General features: G+C 49.6%; 1 protein-coding gene and 1 long non-coding RNA gene across 3 annotated transcripts in view; one reads left to right on the forward strand and one right to left on the reverse strand.

Moving 5' to 3' along the window:
* TBXAS1 (thromboxane A synthase 1) overlaps window positions 1-17,819 on the reverse strand; it is a 147,781-nt gene that overhangs the window by 16,479 nt on the left and 113,483 nt on the right. The gene's annotated exons all lie outside the window — the stretch shown is intronic.
* Window positions 4,892-17,819, forward strand: part of LOC135362052 (uncharacterized) — a 34,809-nt gene continuing 21,881 nt past the window's right edge. Inside the window, exon 1 of the long non-coding RNA XR_010406343.1 lies at window positions 4,892-7,243. This is a non-coding gene — a long non-coding RNA (uncharacterized LOC135362052). The remainder of the gene's footprint in view (window positions 7,244-17,819) is intronic.

A 17,819-nucleotide genomic window follows, 5' to 3' on the forward strand; every position in this document is an offset into this window, starting at 1 on the left:
GGTTGGTAGTGTTCTAAAAGCTCCCCAGGAAATTCTCATGTGCAGCCTGAGACAGAGTTCCCGTGATTTTATTTATTTATTTTTTAATTTTTTGAAGATTTTATTTATTTGACAGAGTGAGAGAGCACAAGCAGGGGGAGCAGCAGAGGGAGAGGGAGAAGCAGGCTTCCAGCGGAGCAGGGAGCCCGATGTGGGGCTCGATGTGGGGCTCGATCCCAGGACTCTGGGATCATGACCTGAGCCGAAGGCAGACGCTTCACTGACTGAGCCACTCAGGTGCCCCAAGTCCCCATAATTTTAAAGGAAGACTTGCCAGGGGAGGTGAGTCTTCACATGTAAGGAGGCAGGGAGTGAAGTGATGACAGCGATCCCTAGGTTTCATTCCTGGGTGGCCGAAAGCTGGAAGGAGGACGGGTCTGGGCGAGGCTGCCCTTCCAGAAGAGCTCTGCTTTGGCAGGCTTGTGCGGGGGCGCCCCAGGGGATATGGGGTCCAGCTCAGCTGCACAGAGGGGGATGAGTCCCCTGGGATGGGGGTCAGAAAGAAAAGCAGGGCACTGAGGACTGAACCACAGGGCCACCCAGGGAAAGGAGGCTGAGGGACTGGAAAGGAAGGGACTCTGGACGGAGTCTCGGACACCAGCCACGGACACAGCCACGGAGATTAGGGACAAGGAAAGGACACTGCCTCAGTCAGCTGAGTGGGGGAGGGGAGACCAAAGCCAGCTCCAGATGAGCACGGGGAGAGGGGATGGAGCGAGTGGGAGCGAGCTGGGGCTGGCACACCCCTCCCAGAGGCACACTGAAAGAATCTGGGTGGCGGGGGGACCCGAGCAAGCCAAGGGCAGAAATGAGAGCATTGCCACAGACTGAGCAGCAGACGCGACAAAGGAAAAGCACGTGCTGCCCCTCTAGTTAGTGGGGTGGACCCAGGCCCAATGGTGTAAGGCCCAGGGAGAACGATTTTGACTCAATATAGGGAAGGATTTTCCAGTGACTAGAACTTAATGAAATAGGCAAGGCCCCATGGCCACTGGAGATTGTCAAAAGTTGTCACTAAGCATCTGAAAAGGTCGCTGGAGGGTATTCATGGGTCCCTCATCAAAAGGAGGTGGATGTGGGCAACCCCGTGGTGCCTTCCACAGCTAGGATGGTCTGAAATGTCACGAGCACCCTCAGCCCCACCCCATCTAGTCAGGGACAGCCTGTGACACTAGCAGGTCCTGGGTCACTTGCCGGCCGAGGAAATGTCACGTGAAGGTGGCAGGTGATCCGCTTGCTCTCTTTACCCCCCTCCTCCGCCCCCAGCAGCCCCGCCCCTCATTCCTGTGTGCATCTCCATCGCTAGGTCTAAAAGTCTGAGGCCAGGTCATGTACTGTTTGGGGAAATGGTAAACAAAGATAAGAGCTTTAAGCACTGGAATTTATTTTTTATCCACTTGGCCTAAAAGCCACTGTGTGTTAAATTTAGAAGGCTGGCTTTCCAGACCCCTCCCCACCCTCCTGTTTCCTGCCTCCTCTTTACCGCCCCTGCTTGCAATGCAGTCCCGCTGACCATGGAATAGGAAATGTGTTTGGAAAGCTCAGGAGTCTTTGGAGGCTGCCTGCCTGGATGTTTATAGAAATGTATCATCTGCGGGCCTGGGAGAGAGGGCCATTCCCTCCGATCGCCGGCTCTGCTCACCATCCCAGCAGCAGCCGTCTCTACCCAAATATTTACCCAAACGTCCTCCAGGCAGGGCCACAGTGCTTCTGCCTCTCGCTGTCTGGAGGCGAGATGCTCCCCCAGGGAAGCAGCCACATTTACAGCAGACCCCCTTACAATTTATTTACAAAGGTCTCCCTCACGCCTGGGAATCTATAATTGAACAGCTCTCTTTTCTATGTAGGTTAAATCCCTTTGCAACCAACTCCAAGAACCTGTAGAAATCCTTTTGTCGGGCTGGAATTCTGTTGTATTGAATATTGTTGGAAATAAATGAGCCATTGTCTGGGCTGAGAATTTTCTGGTTAGATAGAGATCTCCACTGTGATGTGATTTATTGTGGCAGGATTTTTTCTTTTTCTTTTTTTTTTTTTTTTCAGCTCATTTTAAATTCCCTCTTGCCTGCTCAGTCCATTTTTCCCATCTCAGGGTATAAGTGGGGAGGGCTAGGCCCAAGCTAAAAAAAAAGGAAAAAAGTCTCCTTTGCCCACGATTGCTGTCCAGAGGCCCGAGTGGAGTCTGATACCAGATTTTAATGGAGAAGGGCAGTACGTCTGCTGGCTGGCTTCGGGGAAAAAGAGTGGCTGACCCTGGCCCCCGGCACGTGAGTGGGAGATTAGTCCCAGGACCATAAAGAGACTCGGAGCCTCAGAAGGTCCATGAGTTCAATCCCCCAGCCCCCACGGTACGGACGAGGACCCACAGCTCAGAGAGGTGGGGTGACTTCCCCCTGCCCGTGTCCACACAGAAATACTCATTTACTGCTCTTACAAAAAATAATCCCCCTAATCCAGCTACCCTTTAAAATATATCCAACCCTCATTGTGAGTAAGTTTTTGAAGTTAAAATTAACAAAACAAAACAAAACAGAAGGAACAATTCACTGTCTTTCTCTTTTATAATCAGTTCTCCGTTTGTAATTCTCTTGCTTTGGGACATGAGGCGCGGAGTGCACGAATCAGATTCGCTTGTTTCTACAAATGCTGGTCAGGGACCCTGTGAGACCCCCGTAGCTGCAGGCGTGGGGTCGTCCCAGCAGAGAAGGACACAGCTGTGCCAGTGAGAATTAAGAATTCAGTGGGGCCGCCTTGGGGGAGATGCCGGGGAGAGAGGCCTCCCCACTCCTGTGACCAGAGGAGGGAGGAAGGTGCTAGAAGGTAAATGCTGGAAGACAGGGCAGAGGCACTTGGAGACCTGCCTCAACTCTTCCCTGTGCCAAGAGCCTCCCACAACCCCTCCTGTCCCCTGGTAAGATCCCACTCTGCCCCGGAGGAGATGGAGGTGCCCAGAGCCTGGGTGCCAGGGCCACACGCTGGGAGAGCTGGTGTTTAGCCAGGGCCTGTCTCCGGGGGCAGCCTCGTACCCTCCACAGTGGCTGCCTCCCCACCTCTCCCACCTGACGCAGTTTTAGCCCTTGCCCTTTCTCTGTAGCTGGCGTCTTTTAGTAAAAAGGATTCCTTGCCAGGAGTGGCCTCCACGGTGGTGGCGAAGCTAAGTAAACACGGGCTGAGTAACAGCTGACGTGCGCTTCCCGACCCCACAGACACAACAGAGCGTCCCTCCCTCTCCCTGGAGCTGGAGGACTGGGCTTGGATATAGAAGAATGGGGTTCTTGGGGGAAAGGCCCCCCTTTCTTTGTAATTAAATTTGGCCATGAGAGGAGACTCACTGAACCACAGATAGCGCGTGCCTCAGAGCCTTGGTAGTGATTTCTGTTCAGTGGAGCTGAGATGCTGAATTCAGCCTCTGGTCTGCTGGGAGGGGGCTGGGCCTCGGTGAAGGGGGGCCGCCGAGGCCCAGAGGGAAGGCCCGGCCGGCCTGCAGGTGGCCCCCACCGGGCCTTCGGATGGCAGATGTTGGCAGATGCTCCCCTCATACCACATTTCGAGATGTGGAGGGCTCACCTCCCTGGAGTGGATGTGGGGGGAGATGGCCGTCACTCTGCCATCCTTGTCCTGCCCACGTGTGCTTCCTAGGCCTGCAGGTGGGGAGGGAGGGTCACAGGGAGACTGCCCTGCAAATGAGAGCCCCGCACCCCATCCCTCATGGAATGGGAGGCTGAGTGCTCCCAGCCAGGTCTCCCCTCCCATCCCCCCATCTGCTGGGCAAGCTGGACCTGCGGACCCCTGAGGCATCCGACAAAGGCTTTAGTTAGGGGCTCCGCCAGGGCTCCTGTGGACAGAGCTGCTGAGCACGAGCCCTCAGGGGCTTCAACCCAGGCCCCACTCAGGGCGTAACTTTCGTTAACCGTTTTTGTTTTTGTTTTATCTGATACTGGACTGTTCCTTTAATGTAGGACAAAACCCCAAAAGGGTGACTGTGGCCACATGAGGGGACATTACCTCTCCCTCCCCTCCTCTCTATGAAAAAAATGATTGTTTCTGTGTTCCGATCTTTATGCTTTTATTTTACATATTTATTTTAAAGGTCTTTGTAATATCTTTCCTAAGAAGAACTTCATCTGTCCTACAGGGGTTCTCTCAGCAACGTCTGAGGCTCCTGGGATGTCTGCAGACCACCCCTTCTAGACCACCATTGTACTGGGAGCGAGTCCCCCGCACCTGCTGTGTGCGGGCATTGACAGAGGGATGGGGTGCCGCCGGGCCAGTGGGGGCCCCGGAGGGGAAGGAGCCCTGTGGACCCCGCTGTGCCTCGGAGGGCGGGAAGCCCAGAGTGGGGACGTGGAGGGGGCCCTGTGGGGGCCACCCAACCTGCCCGGGCCGGGGATGGGGGGGATCAGAAACACTTCCTGGAGAAGGGGAGGCTTGTGCTGAAGCAATTTTCCAAAAGCTTTTGTGTTCTTTCGCACAGAAACAATAAAAGCACTGAACCGAGTTCCTTCGCAGGCACGTCGTTTACTGCCGTTTGATCGGGGCGCGTGCTCTCTGCCTCATGGCTGTGGGGCGTGGAGCTGGCACGTGTTAATTATGGCCATTTGTTTTGGGGGGGTGCAGCTCCCCTGTACCCAGCGAGGCTTCTCACAGGGGCCTGACCGGCATCCTCGGAGGTGCGGGAGGTGACCGTGTCACGGCAGGAGGCCCTGGGCAGTGGCCAGCAGGCTGAGGGATTTTTGCAGGCTCCTAGGCCCAGGCAGCCAGGGGTCAAGGCCACAGCCATGGACAGGGCAGGGGAGGAGGTGTGGGCAGGGAGGGAAGCAGGGGTCCCTTGGGGACAGAGACGCAGCCCTAAGGAGGTGGGCACAGCTGAGCTGGGCTGGGCATGTTTGCCAGGTTGTATGTGGAGCTTCCGGTCCCGTGGGAGACACAGACTAATCCCAGACACAGAAAACTACCGCAGAGCGAAGTGTTTGGAAGGAAAGGTTTGAAGAGGGCAAAGGATGACGTTGTTCACCATGCTTCGGAATGCTTGAAGGAGTTCACTTTTTTGGAGCATGTAAAAGGAAGTACCTTTTCTATCTAGTATATTTTAAACTTGTAGGACTTATTATTCTACAGGGTTACAATAACCGAGATCTATTTTGACACATTCAGGGAAGATTACCGGAGAACGGGTTATTAATGGGGCCACCCGGTTACTGGAAACCACGATCACAGATGCAGCTGCAGCGTTCTCCTCTGCCCGTCTGCCCACACCCTGGGCTGGCCGCCACTCTGGCTGTGTCACCCTCTAGAGGGACACAGACTGGAGCGGGACTCGGGTGGCTGGGGCGCTTGAACCTCTGCCACATGGAGAACATTGGCAGAAGCCAGAGGGGTGTAGTCTCTAACTTGTAAAGGGTCATTCGATGGGGGCCCAGAGTTTGAAGAAATGAGGGGAAGTGGTAGGAAGATGGATTTGTGGATTAATGGTCTGGTCCAGCGTGTGAAACATGGAAGAGAGGAGCCCCTCATCCCTGGAGTGACTGCTGGATGATAGGCCTAGGAGAGGGCCTTCGGGATCGACCTGCAATCGCTGAGATCCTTCAAAGTCCTCAGGTCTTGGTAATTCGACCATTATTTTGTTGGTCCCTAGCAGGAAACAGTGTCCTGGGGAAATGGGATGTGAAAAGAGCGAGTTTGTTGGAAGGGAAGGAGGGTAGGGAAAGTTCCAGGCTGAAAGGGGACCCCGGAGTGGCAGGGAAGGGACCGCTGGTTGAGGGGCATGGATGCTGAGAACCAGAGGCACAAGAAGGGACACGTGTCTCCTTAAGGCTTCTGGGGTGATATCTTTACTATGGGAATAACGGGAAGAATCGAAACGACGGCAGAAGAGAAACATATGCTTCTGGAGAGCACAGGTGCTGGGACCCATGCTAAGTGCTTTATGTTTGTCACCACATTTAATTGGCCCCAACAGAAGGGAGCAGATATGCTTTTAACAGTTGAGGAAACTGAGGTTTAGGCTCATGCAGCTGGTTCGGGGGCTCAGCCTGGCTTTGAGGCAGGGAATCCAACCCGGAGCCGTCGTCATCAGCCCAGCTCCATTCAGAGTGGAGGAAGATAAATTGGGGAAAGGGCCATGGGAGCTGCAAAATGCTGTCTGTGAGTCACGCTATGAGCATCTTGCTTCGTGCGTCCCTGAGGAGGTGGGTTGTGGCTCCCTGTGCCGAGCCCTGTGAGTTCTGCTGGGGCCGAGAGGAAACCAAAGGCAAGGTTATTCTGTGGGGTAGAGGGAAAGCACCAGGTCGACTTCTCTGCATAAACTGACTGACTGCTGAGCTAATAAAAATACCAGAAGGAGCCCTGCATTTGGATTCTGTAGGCCAGGATGTACTCTTGTAGGGCCACAAGAGGGGAAATGGGAGGGGTGCCTCAGTGGCTCAGTTGGTTAAGCATCTGCCTTGGGCTCAGGGCATGATCCTGGGGTTCTGGGATCGAGCCCCACGTCAGGCTCCCTGCTCAGCGTGGACTCTGCTTCTCCCTCTCCCTCTGGCCCTCCCCACTCATGTTCTCTCTCTCTCTCTAACAAATAAATAAAATATTAAAAAAAAAGAAATGGGAAAGGTGCTCTGGGGACCATGCATGACTTTGGAATTTGTCATCACATCTAGCAAAAAAGTATGTTGTGGAGTGGATGGCCATAGAGAGGATCTAGAGGATAGTAAACTGAATGATCATCAGATTCCAGAAAGTTCTGAATGTAGTTTGAAAATCTAGACTTAGTGTGTGAGAAAAGTATACAATACACATGGATATCTCTTGGGTTGATGTCTTTTTCCTGCCAGTGTACTTGTTTGCGGGCGCCTCAGCTCAGCAGACCTCCATGTCCTGATGGCAGAGCATAGGAGTTAGAGAAAGAAGACTTGAGCTCTTCAAGTCTGCATTTGCTGTGTGACCCTGAGAAAAACACTTAGCCTCTCTGAACCGATGTTTTCTCAACTCCAAAAGGATTATTTACAAGAGATACTCTGTCAACTTCATAGGTCAGGGAGAACAAATGGTAACAAACAACAATTATTGTTTGTATGTTTTTCTTACACCTCTGACAGTGCCTGTCCCAGGGGGGAGCACATGGAATATGCATTGTAAAGATCTCCCGAGGCAACAAAATAGTGAGACAAGGTTGGGGCCAGAAGGGAAGGAAGATGCTAAAGATCAAATGGTAAGTGCCAAGATGAATTAGTTTAAATGTTGCTATGTCAAAGCAATAATATAATCCTTTTAGATCAGCAATGATGTAAATCTTGGGGATTTTAGAAGAATATGAAGTGATAACAAAATGGTTTAGAAGTAATATAATTAGGTAAAAGAAAATAAAAACAATGTGGCTCCCAGAATGTTCATTATAACTTGGAGATCAAGAAAGCAGACACTAGAAAGTGCGGTAGAATGAAACCAGAAACACAGGCTTGAGAGTTGGGGGACCCAAGTTTTATTCCTAGTTTTAGCCACAAATTAGTGAAATGGACTTGGAAAGTCTCTTAACTGATCCGACACATTTCCTCATTTGTATAGTGGGTTTTTAAGAAATCTCTTCATTCACTTTCCTGAGCTATAACCCTCTAACCCGGTGTTTTTCAAATGTGGGCTACGATGCCTTAGGGAACTGTGAATTCAATTTAGGGGATTAAGACCAGCATTTTAAAAAAGGAAATAGAATGGAATAGAACATACAGTGTATCACACATAGAAGACGACATGTTGTTTCATAAAACGTTTGTTTCAGTTACATGGGTATGTCTGGACTGGGTTGATTTATAAAATATATTTCTTATGATGCGTTGTGGTCAGAAAGTTTGAAAACCATCTCTGTAACACTCGGTGCTGCCAGGAAAACTCAGGTATGCTGCCTACCTCACTTTCCCCCTTTGCACTGGTACCTCTATAATCCGATCCCTTTGACTTTGCATAAAGATACCAAGGGCCCAGAGGCCGGCACCCTTCTCTACACAACACCTCCCCCCTCCCCGCTGTGAGCACAGAGCCAGTAGGGGACAAGGTGTTGATGAAGTTAGAATAGAGTTGCCAGATTTATCAAATAAAACTAGAAGCCTTCAGTTAACTGTGAATTTCAGCTACACAATGAATCATGTTTTAGTATAAGTTTTAGTATAAGTATGTCCCAAATACTGCACGAGACATACTTACACTATGAAATGATTCAGTGTTGATCAGAAATTTAAATTTAACCAGCCACCTGTATTTTATCTGGCAACCCTAAAAATAACTAATAAATAAAGAGCAAACAGGAGGGAAAGTTTCCAAAGACTACGACTTTAAGCACCCAAACTACAAAAGTTTGTGCTTTAATATGATCATAAATTAACAGCTGTATTGTATTATGCAAATTTATGTTAAGTTATTCACTATCTGTCATCACGCTCCAATAAAAATTGTATATATGACATTTAGGAAAAAATGGCATCTTCTGATAAGAGTCTTGTGTTGCATTTGGTGGCGCTGATTACCTTCCGCTCGCCTGAATGCCGTAGCCACAGACGTGCAGGGCCGGGGTCTTTGTGAGTGACTCCCCGAATTACTTATGGTCTGTCTAGATCCTCGAGAACAATCCCAGGGAGTGGCCAGGAGCTGCTTTCCCTCCATTTTCATGCCTTTCAGAAGAAATGCAGGTCAGCAGCGAAATAGCAGTAAAGAACCCCCCCCTCCTCTCATCTAGAAGTTGGCCATTTCCCACGAGTAAACACTGTGCAGTATGAAGGTTTGCCTCACTGGACAAGCACGGAGGGACATGATTTGGTTTTTAATCTCTGTTGGCCTTCATGTTTCTGGGTGATTATACACAAAGGGAAGAAAGCAATTTCTGCTGTTCCCTTTCTATAGCATCGCTATGCAAATGCCCACCACTTGACTAATTTAACATTTAGAGTGTAATAGATATGCCTTATCTCTGGGCTGATCCACTTAATTTTTTCACTGATGACCGTCACCCTCTTGGAGACTTCTGGTATGCCACCAGCATTTTTTTTTCTTTTTAGCTTTTATAATTTTTTTTTTTTTTAATTGTGGGATATTGTCTGTGGAAGGAATGCTGGTGTCTGTTCTGGAAAGGTGGGAGGCGTCAAGTCTCACTAAGGGCACATTACATCCCCAGAGCCGAAGCTTAGAGGAGGCCAGGGAGCAGATGGCCCTGAGGAATCTTTGAGGAATGCCAGGCTGGGCTTGGAAGACAGGCTGTTTGCAGCAGGAATGACCAGGAGGAAGGCAGGTGAGGTCTGTTGAGTTAAAAGGGGACTCTTTGTTCATCCCGAAGAGAAAATACAGACACTGTCGTGCTGGGGGTGGGGTTGGGGGCCTACACCATGCTTGCTCTCCCACCACAAATGCAGACTCTGGTTAGGGGCAAGGGCACCCTGGCGACGCTTGGTCTTAGCCGAGAGGGTGACAGGCACAGGCCTGGAGTCAGGAAACCACACCCAAACAGTGTGATCCTGGGTGGTCTCCTAAAGCCCCCTGCCTCAGTTTCCTCATCTGCAAAACAAAGGGATTAGATTGCATGGTCTCTAAGTGTCTTTCAGCTTTAGCTTTCATTCATTCATTCATTCATTCATTCATCCAGCATTGAGCACCTACTATGTGCTTGGATATGATGGCAGATCACTGTTCTCATGGTGCCAACAGCTGAGCTTGTCTAGGGGCCAGCAAGCAGAAGCGTGTCATCTGCCTAAGAGCAGCCAAAGGGGAAGGAGGAAGAGAGGGAGAAGGGCGAGGAGGAGGAGGAAGAGCAGGGGGAGGACTCGATAGGATATGGAATTCTTTCTAAGGTTGCTGACTCCCGATTTTCTGAAAACGGCTGAGAAAGACAAATCCCTAGAGGGGGCAGTCTGTTGCTTTTTCTTGGTCACTGCCTTTCCCGGCTGAGAAGACAGAGGTCTCTAATGGGCCGACCCGGACAACTAGGAGGAGGTGCTCCTTTCTGGAAATTACTATCCAAGATGGAGCACCAGCAGGGAGGGATTAAGCTGACGGACCCCTTCACCTAACTCACACGGAAGTGAATGCACTAATCAGAAGAAACGGGTGTTGCAGCTGCAAAGGCTAAGTTTGCTATAGGAAGTCAGATTTGGAGGCATGGGTGGTGTTTTCATCCTTTCCTCCTGTTGTGGAGAAGAAGAACAGGTCTGGACATGGATCCGGACACTGTTTAGATGCCCGCAATGGGACAGGGTTTGTTTTGCTGGATCACAGCCTGCCTCACCAGAAATCTCATGGAGCCTGAGAAGGGTGTTTGTCAGGATACCCACAAACCTTATTAAGTGGGCTTTAAGCTAAATTTTGAGGGGCGGGGAGAAAAATGCTACCAGATACGATGTTAAATGACAGGTTTGACATACGAATTATTCCCGAGGAGAGAAACTGTCTGTCTGAAACCCAATAAACAGAATGAATAGAGGGATTCTGATATGGTGGATTTTCCGTAGAAAAAAATAGTTTTACATGGAAATATCAATAGAATTTTAGTTTAAGACACCCAAGGGCAGAGGAGGAAAATGTAAATTTATCAGATGTTAAGTAAAAAGAAACCATATACTTCTTGGCTTAGGGTTTTCTTTCTTTTGCTATAGATTTTTATGTTGTTTGATCTGTTTATTGGTTGTTGAAGTAAATTAATTAATTTTTTATGGGGAAGTCTGACACATCTTGATTTATTAGGATTTCTTAGTTCCTTAAAGCCAAAGATCTAAGTAGAAAATGCCATTTATTCTGATAATGACCTTAGGTACTTGGTGGCAGAAGAAAAGGAGAGGACCACCCAAGAGAGGAGGAGAAAGGACTTTGGGAACTTTGCGACATCCTGAGAGAGACCTGGTTATCACAGGGCGAACACGATGGTCATGAATGTGTCCGAATGTGTGCTAACCCACTTTGGACAACCATCTGCTCTCATAGAACAATCTACCATAGACCTACTGGTCGTTCGCAAGACGGCACCAAGGAACTGGGAGCTAGTGGATCTGAGTTCAGATTTAGGCTCGGTTTCCACCTTGAGCCATTCACTTAATCTCCGAGTTTCAACTTCCTAATCTTTAAGGAAATATTTTCTATATTTAGACATATTGAATTGGTTGTTAGAATTGCTTGGCCCAGGACCAGGCGCAGAACATGTGTTCAATGAATAGTAATTCTTCTTATTATCCATCATGATTATCAATATTACTTGATATTGAATACTTGATCTCAAAGGATCACTCCTTGGTGAAAACAGATTGGGAACGGGGCGTTTCTGAAGCTGACCTTTAACATAGCTCACATAAAGAGCAGAGAGTTACAACTGGCCGCAGGTTCGAGACTGAGTTAAGGAAGACAGACAGAACCCCCTGAAATTGTGTGAGTGACTCACAGTGACTCAAGCCCAGAAACAAAACTGACAGATGGGGACTCGTGTCATGGAACTTAAGACACTTGCGTTTGCTGTTTGTAGGTGATTTCTAATTTACGTAATAATCTTGATTCGTAGGGCCCACTTCTTTACAGAGTTAGGTCAGATTTATTTAACACGGAAAATGATTATGAATAGTTATGGAGCTCCATAAATGGTTACTGTTAGGATGATGATGGTGGTGACCACATCATTAGTAGCTTTCTGGCCTACAAATCATTGATTTAGGGAATCATTAAAGGAGCTTTTCAGAGAAAGGTGAGAGGATGAGAGAGAGAGAGAGAGGAGAGAGGCGTGCTCTGGGCAGTCAGAAACACATCCCCTCTATTCTGAGATAATGTGTGGTCTAGGGACTTCCCTGGGCCTCACTTGTCTTGTCCAGAAGATGGAGAAACAGCCCCTCCTGCCCCTGGAGGTGGGACACAGACCCGATGACCTCCAGGCTTGGGATCCTCCAGGTCTAAGGATCATAATCATAAGAGGTGCCTTCAAAGAGGCCGGTCTGCTGAGTGTTCGAGGCCAGCACCTCCTGGCTCTTGCCAGCAGCGCCTTGTTTCTGGGCTCTCTGGATGGGCCGGGTCTATACTGCAATACAGTCACAGAAAACCCACTACTTCCTGGTGACCAAATGAGTGACTTCCAAAAAAGTAAAAAGCAAGTCCAGTAATTAGGCAGAATATTTACAAAGTTAGTCCTGTCCTTAATTATGTAACCCAAGGTCACTGTTAAAGCTAAGTTTGCAGATGCACCTCATGGGAATATGGCAACAGCTCTTCAGCCTGGCTGCAGCTTAGAATCATCTGGGGACTTTTTTTTTTTTAAGATTTTATTTATTTGAGAGAGAAAATGAGTGGTGGGGAGGGTCAGAGGGGGAGAGAGAGAGAAGCAGACTCCCCACTGAGGAGGAAGGCCAACGCAGCGCTCGATCCCAGGACCCTGGGATCATGACCTGAGCTGAAGGCAGTCGCTTAACCGACTGAGCCACCCAGAAGCCCCCCATCTGGGGACTTTTAAAGAAGCATGATGCCCAGCCTTGCTGCAGGCCAACTACATCAGAATCGCTGGGGGTGGATCCCAAACATCTGTGGTTTCTAGTAAGTTCTCAAGGACAGGGAATACCCCGGCAGCTCTTGGGCCTTGATTCGCATGTGGCCCTCAGTTCCAGCGGCCGCGTGGATAGGAGAAGGAACTGCTAAGAGGTCTCTAGTTGCCTGAAGTCAGATTCTGCCTAGGCCTCAGTCTACTTCATTCAGAGACTCAGGGAATTTGGGGAGCACTCTGTAGGCCTCAGGGGGGAGCAACTGCAGATCACAGAGGAGTCGGGCAAGGAGAGCATCCTTCTGAGACAGAGGGCAGGCAGTACCTTCAGTCTCAGGATGAGGAAAATAGCACTCTGCAGCAGTTAATGGCTGGCCCCAGCCAGGAGAGCATCAAGTCTGGAGACTGCGGCACAGTCAAGAACAGAAGAGGGCCGGGTTGGTAATCAGGCTGCAAGACAAATGTCTCAGATGCACATTTCACGCTCTTCACCAAAGAACACAACGAAAATGAACCACAAGGAAATGCAAGTAATGGAAAAATTCCAGGGCCATGGAGCCCAAAGACAGAGCCTAGGATGGCTGGAGAACTTTCTACAATAAAGGAGACAGGATCAGTGTCAAAAAAAAAAATATGAGAAAAGCACCAAGAACGGTGTCTGTGGAGGGAGAGAGAAGCCCTGGGATATGATGTTTGTTTCAGGAATATTCCTGCTGCAGGGGGTGGGCATCCAGGGAGGCAGGTCAGCGAAGAAGCTGCCAGTATACTCTTCATCTTGCACTGTGTGGGCCACGGAGAAAGAGCACTTATGGACTCAGAGAATGGGCCTTGAAAAAGTCCCAGAATGAGGGAGGAAAGCCACCACAAACCCAAGACCTTCCAGGAAAACTTATTCTTAGAGCAGAGAGCCAGGATGACAGGCCAAAGATGGTGTAGACAAAGGTGCCAGATGGGGGTGTGTGCCCCCATCTGCTCGGACAGTTGACATCTCAGCGCCATTGAAGTGGCAGACAGAGCTATAAGCCTCCCCCTCAAGAGGCGGCCCAGAAGTCCCCCTTTCTAGAAGGGCTGGAGTCATGACTGACCCACGCCTTCAGGCAGGGCACCCCAGGATTGAGCAACTCCTTCAGAGGTACTGAACACGAGAGACAATGCTGAGAACGGAGACTAAGTCATCAGGAGACGCGAGTTCCAGTCCAAGCTGGGCCCCTTCCTCGTGTGTAACCCTTGACAAGTTATCTTCTTGATGCTTCTGTGATGGTGAGTCTTTCGTGCCAACTTGGTCAGGCCACCGTACCATATTTAATCAAACACGAATCTCAGTGTGCTCATGAAGATTTTCTTGGCTGACACCATATCATCAACTGACCTGAAGTAAAGGTTACCTTTGATGATGTGGTGAGCCTCAGCCAATCAGTTAAAGGCCTTGAGAGCAAAAACTGAGGTTTCCTGGAGAAGAATAAATTCTCTCTCAAGATTGCAGCATCGAATCCAGACTGAGTTTCCAGACTGCCCTGAGGATTTTGGACTTGCCAGCCCCACAGTCAAATGAGTCCCCTCCTTAAGATCTCTGTCTGTCTCTCCTCTTCCCCCATTGGTTCTGCTCTTCTGGAGATCCCTGACTGATCCAGCCCCTTTTCCCCCATCGATTAAATGTGGATGGTGGTAGTTCTACTTCATAAAGTTGTGAGAGTTGAGTTTTGTATGGCATATAAACAGCAAAGAAGTCTGGTTCGGTCTCTTCCTTTCACAGATAAGGAAACTGAGGCACAGAAAGGGGTATGATAATAGAATATGTCTGTCCAAAGGCCCTGTGCCCAGAATCATACCTGGGTTCATTCACTTAATCCCCAAGACAACTTTACAAGCTATGTACTGTTGTTATCCTCACTTTACAGACAGGAAGACTGAGGAGCAGAGATTATTATGCCAGTCCTCCATGTCACACTGCCAGGGGGTGGCAGCTTGGTGCTTCCGTGTGTGCCATTGGCACCCAGGTCCCGGGGTCCCCTCTTTTGGGCTCCTTGGTCAGAGAAAAGTCTGAATGTGATGGGGAGCCCCCCGCCACCAGCGAGAGCTTCTGGACCCTGCTACCAAGCAGGTGAACCACCAAGATGCGGCACCTGTCGCCAGCCAGCAGTGAGAACTGCCTTTGAGGAGCGGGACCCCCAAATAGTGACTGACGAGGCCAGGATACCTAGTTATGCCATTTTCATGAAAAAGTTGTGCTTTTCCACGAAGCATCCTCCCCTCCGCTGGACCTCCCTCCTCCTCAGCCACTTGAACCAGTTTCTCAACGAGTTGAAGTTCTTGCCTATAGCTAAGGAGGTGAGGAGTTTATCCTCTGCCTTCCAGTCTTAAATTACTAATTAAAATGTCTTGGAGACTAGGCCCATTGCGAAAAAGAGCCTGGGTGGCTTTCTAAAGCTGCTTGTTCATAACCAGAGGGAAGTTGATTCTCTTCTCATCTTTATAATAAGGATTCTTTTCGCGGGGTATCTGTTTTATGCTTCCTACAGCTCTGGCCCCAGTTCAGTCCCAGCAGGGGGAGGCCAGTGGAGTTTAATTACATTCCTCCTATAGGGAACGTTCAAGGAACGAGGCTTTGAAAAACAAGTTGTGCCACGAGAAAGAAAAAAAAATCAAATTAAGCGAATGAGAAACAGGCATTGCCTTTTGTGTCCTAGAGACCCAATCTAAATATTTAAATTTTAAAGACAGAATTCTAAGTGCTTAACTTTATAAACCTTACCCATTGCAATTCATAGGGGAGTCAAGCCTCCCTTCTGATCTGGCATATTCATATGCTTGGGCTAACAGGCTCGTGTGGTTGCTAAATTCACACATCCCATATTCAACTGTAAAACAAAAATGCTAAAAAAAACCCCAAAACCAAAAAACAAATGCAACACATGCAAAACACCCAAAATAAAACATAATGCTTCCTACAGTGCCAAGGCAACAAAGACTTTACCAGAAAACAGAGTAAATTGAATGTCTGGGCCACAAGCAAACCATTTAGAAAGGTCCCTATTTGGGGCGCCTGGGTGGCTCAGTCGTTAAGCGTCTGCCTTCGGCTCAGGTCATGATCCCAGGGTCCTGGGATCTAGCCACACATCGGGCTCCCTGCTCAGCGGGGAACCTGCTTCTCCCTCTCCCACTCCCCCTGCTTGTGTTCCCTCTCTTGCTGTGTCTCTCTCTGTCAAATAAATAAATAAATAAAATCTTTAAAAAAAAAAAAGAAGGAAAAAAAGAAAGGTCCCTATTCTCTCCTGACTCCCCACTTTCCCATATTCTCTCTCCATCTGTGAGATGCCCAGTCACTGGCAACTAGTGAGTGTGGAAGTAGCCCCCAGGCAGAAGCTACTGATTCGCTGACTCTAGTAGACAAAGGCCATGAGCTGAGAGACAACAAGTAGGCAAGCGGGTGGGCAATGAACCAAAGCAGGTTTCAACTCATGCTGCCTTCATCTGCCTGCATCTTCCTCGGTGGTGGCCTTGTCTCTCTGACTCCCATCTACGTCCTCCCTTCCGGGGTGAAATAACCATGTTACCTCCCGCGTATCTCCCTACACTTCCCCCACTCAAATTTGCTTTCAGTTCATCTGCACTTAGAAAAGAAGGGGCAAACGTCATGACATTTGTTGGTTCATTCATTCGTCGTACGCCTATCCGTCATGAGCCTCCTAGGGGCCAGACACTGTTGGAGGCTCTGGGAGGTACCACTATGCCAAGCAGACGAGTCCTCGCTCTCTTGGGGCTCCTATCCTTGTGGGGACTTGATTATACCGCCTCTTTCCAAGAGTAAGGGGCATTTTAATAATGGATACTGTGTTGGAACAAAGGAAGGACCTCCAAATGGTGAGGTCTTAAGCCTAGTGATGGGTGGATGGAAAAAGGAGCAGAAGTCTTTAAGTTTGCACCGGAGGATACCATTCTGAGGTCCCTGCTCCATGGGCGTCAAAGAGGCTTTGGTCGATAGAGTCCAGTGAAGTTAAAAAAAAAAAAGTGCCTGTGTTTATTCTTTTATTCCAAAAGCTAATTGTTGGGAATACAACCCATCCCTCTGATGTTTGAAGAGCCCATAATGTGAGCAATAGTTACATAAACGAGCCACTCAGTTGAGAATCTAGCTCAGTGCCAAGAGGACCCCACAGAACACCGAGCTGCACCTGTGGAGTCCACTTTCCCAAGTTTATTTTTAATTCTTGCTTTTCTGGATTGATATGCACCGACCCCACCAGCTTATTTGCTTAGCAAAGCTTGGCCCCTCCAGAGGCCCAGATATTGAATATAAAATATTCGGAGTTGCCACATGAAAGGCACCAAATATATGCTGATTGGTGTGGCCTGTTCCCTGAGGAGCCGCTCCTTGCAGGTCGCCTCTCCCTCTGCCAAGACAGAATCGCTCTGCAGGGCCTCGGGGGTGGGGGAAGAGGGGGGTGGGGGGCGGTGGTGGCTTGGAGCATTAATTGCTAAAAATTAAAAATGCTGAAGTGTTAAGCCTGGCAGCATAGGAAAAACATTTGCAAGTCCTTTCTGCTCTCCAGCCTGCCTCTCACTTGATTGCCCCCACTGCCCTCATTCGGGATATCACTGTACAAAATTACAGGCTTCAGGGGTGGCCAGGGGCTCCCACGTGGGCAGCGGGTCAGGAGGTGGAGCAGGGAAGCTTCTGTGTCTCCCTGATCTGGGGACTAGGACCAGAATAAGGACAAGGGCAAGGAGATTAAATGCTGTTATGAAGTTTGGAGAGAGAGGAGAGGAGACGGAAAAGGGGCAGGACGAGAGGGGAGGAAAGCCAGGAAGGGGCGATGGAGCTTCTCGGAGTTCTGGATGGCACGAGGCCTGGCGCTCGGTGGTCACTGCTGAGGCTCAGGGGAGCAGCTCAAAGTCAGGGCAGGTGAGGTTCCTCGGTGGCACGTGGGCCTGGGCTGGGGGCACCTCCTGGCCGTGGGGAAGAGCCTGGAGCCCCGGGTGGTGCAGGAAGGCCTTGGCACTGGGCAGCACTGGTACACGGCACACACGGTCCCTGCCTTCCTGCAGGTGTCCCCAGGGCAGACGTGGGCAGGTGACCTGGATCACGAAGATCATTGTGTGTACCCAACCATCACATGGGCAGTTAAAAACTGGGCCTGCCACCTGATCCAGGGCGATGGGTCCCCCTGCTCTGGTGACTCTTGAGTTGTCTTGAGCTGTTTTCCTTCCCGGAGCTGGTACTTTCCCAGCAGTGGCCACAAATGATGACTTCTGGGATGGCATTCTAGGGACACGCCCAGAGAGGCCTCTCTCGGAGGCCACC

Source organism: Mirounga angustirostris, unplaced genomic scaffold, assembly GCF_029215605.1.
Source record: "Mirounga angustirostris isolate CCGP_5_RB_7025 unplaced genomic scaffold, mMirAng1.0.hap1 SCAF_12, whole genome shotgun sequence".
Taxonomy (NCBI): domain Eukaryota; kingdom Metazoa; phylum Chordata; class Mammalia; order Carnivora; family Phocidae; genus Mirounga; species Mirounga angustirostris.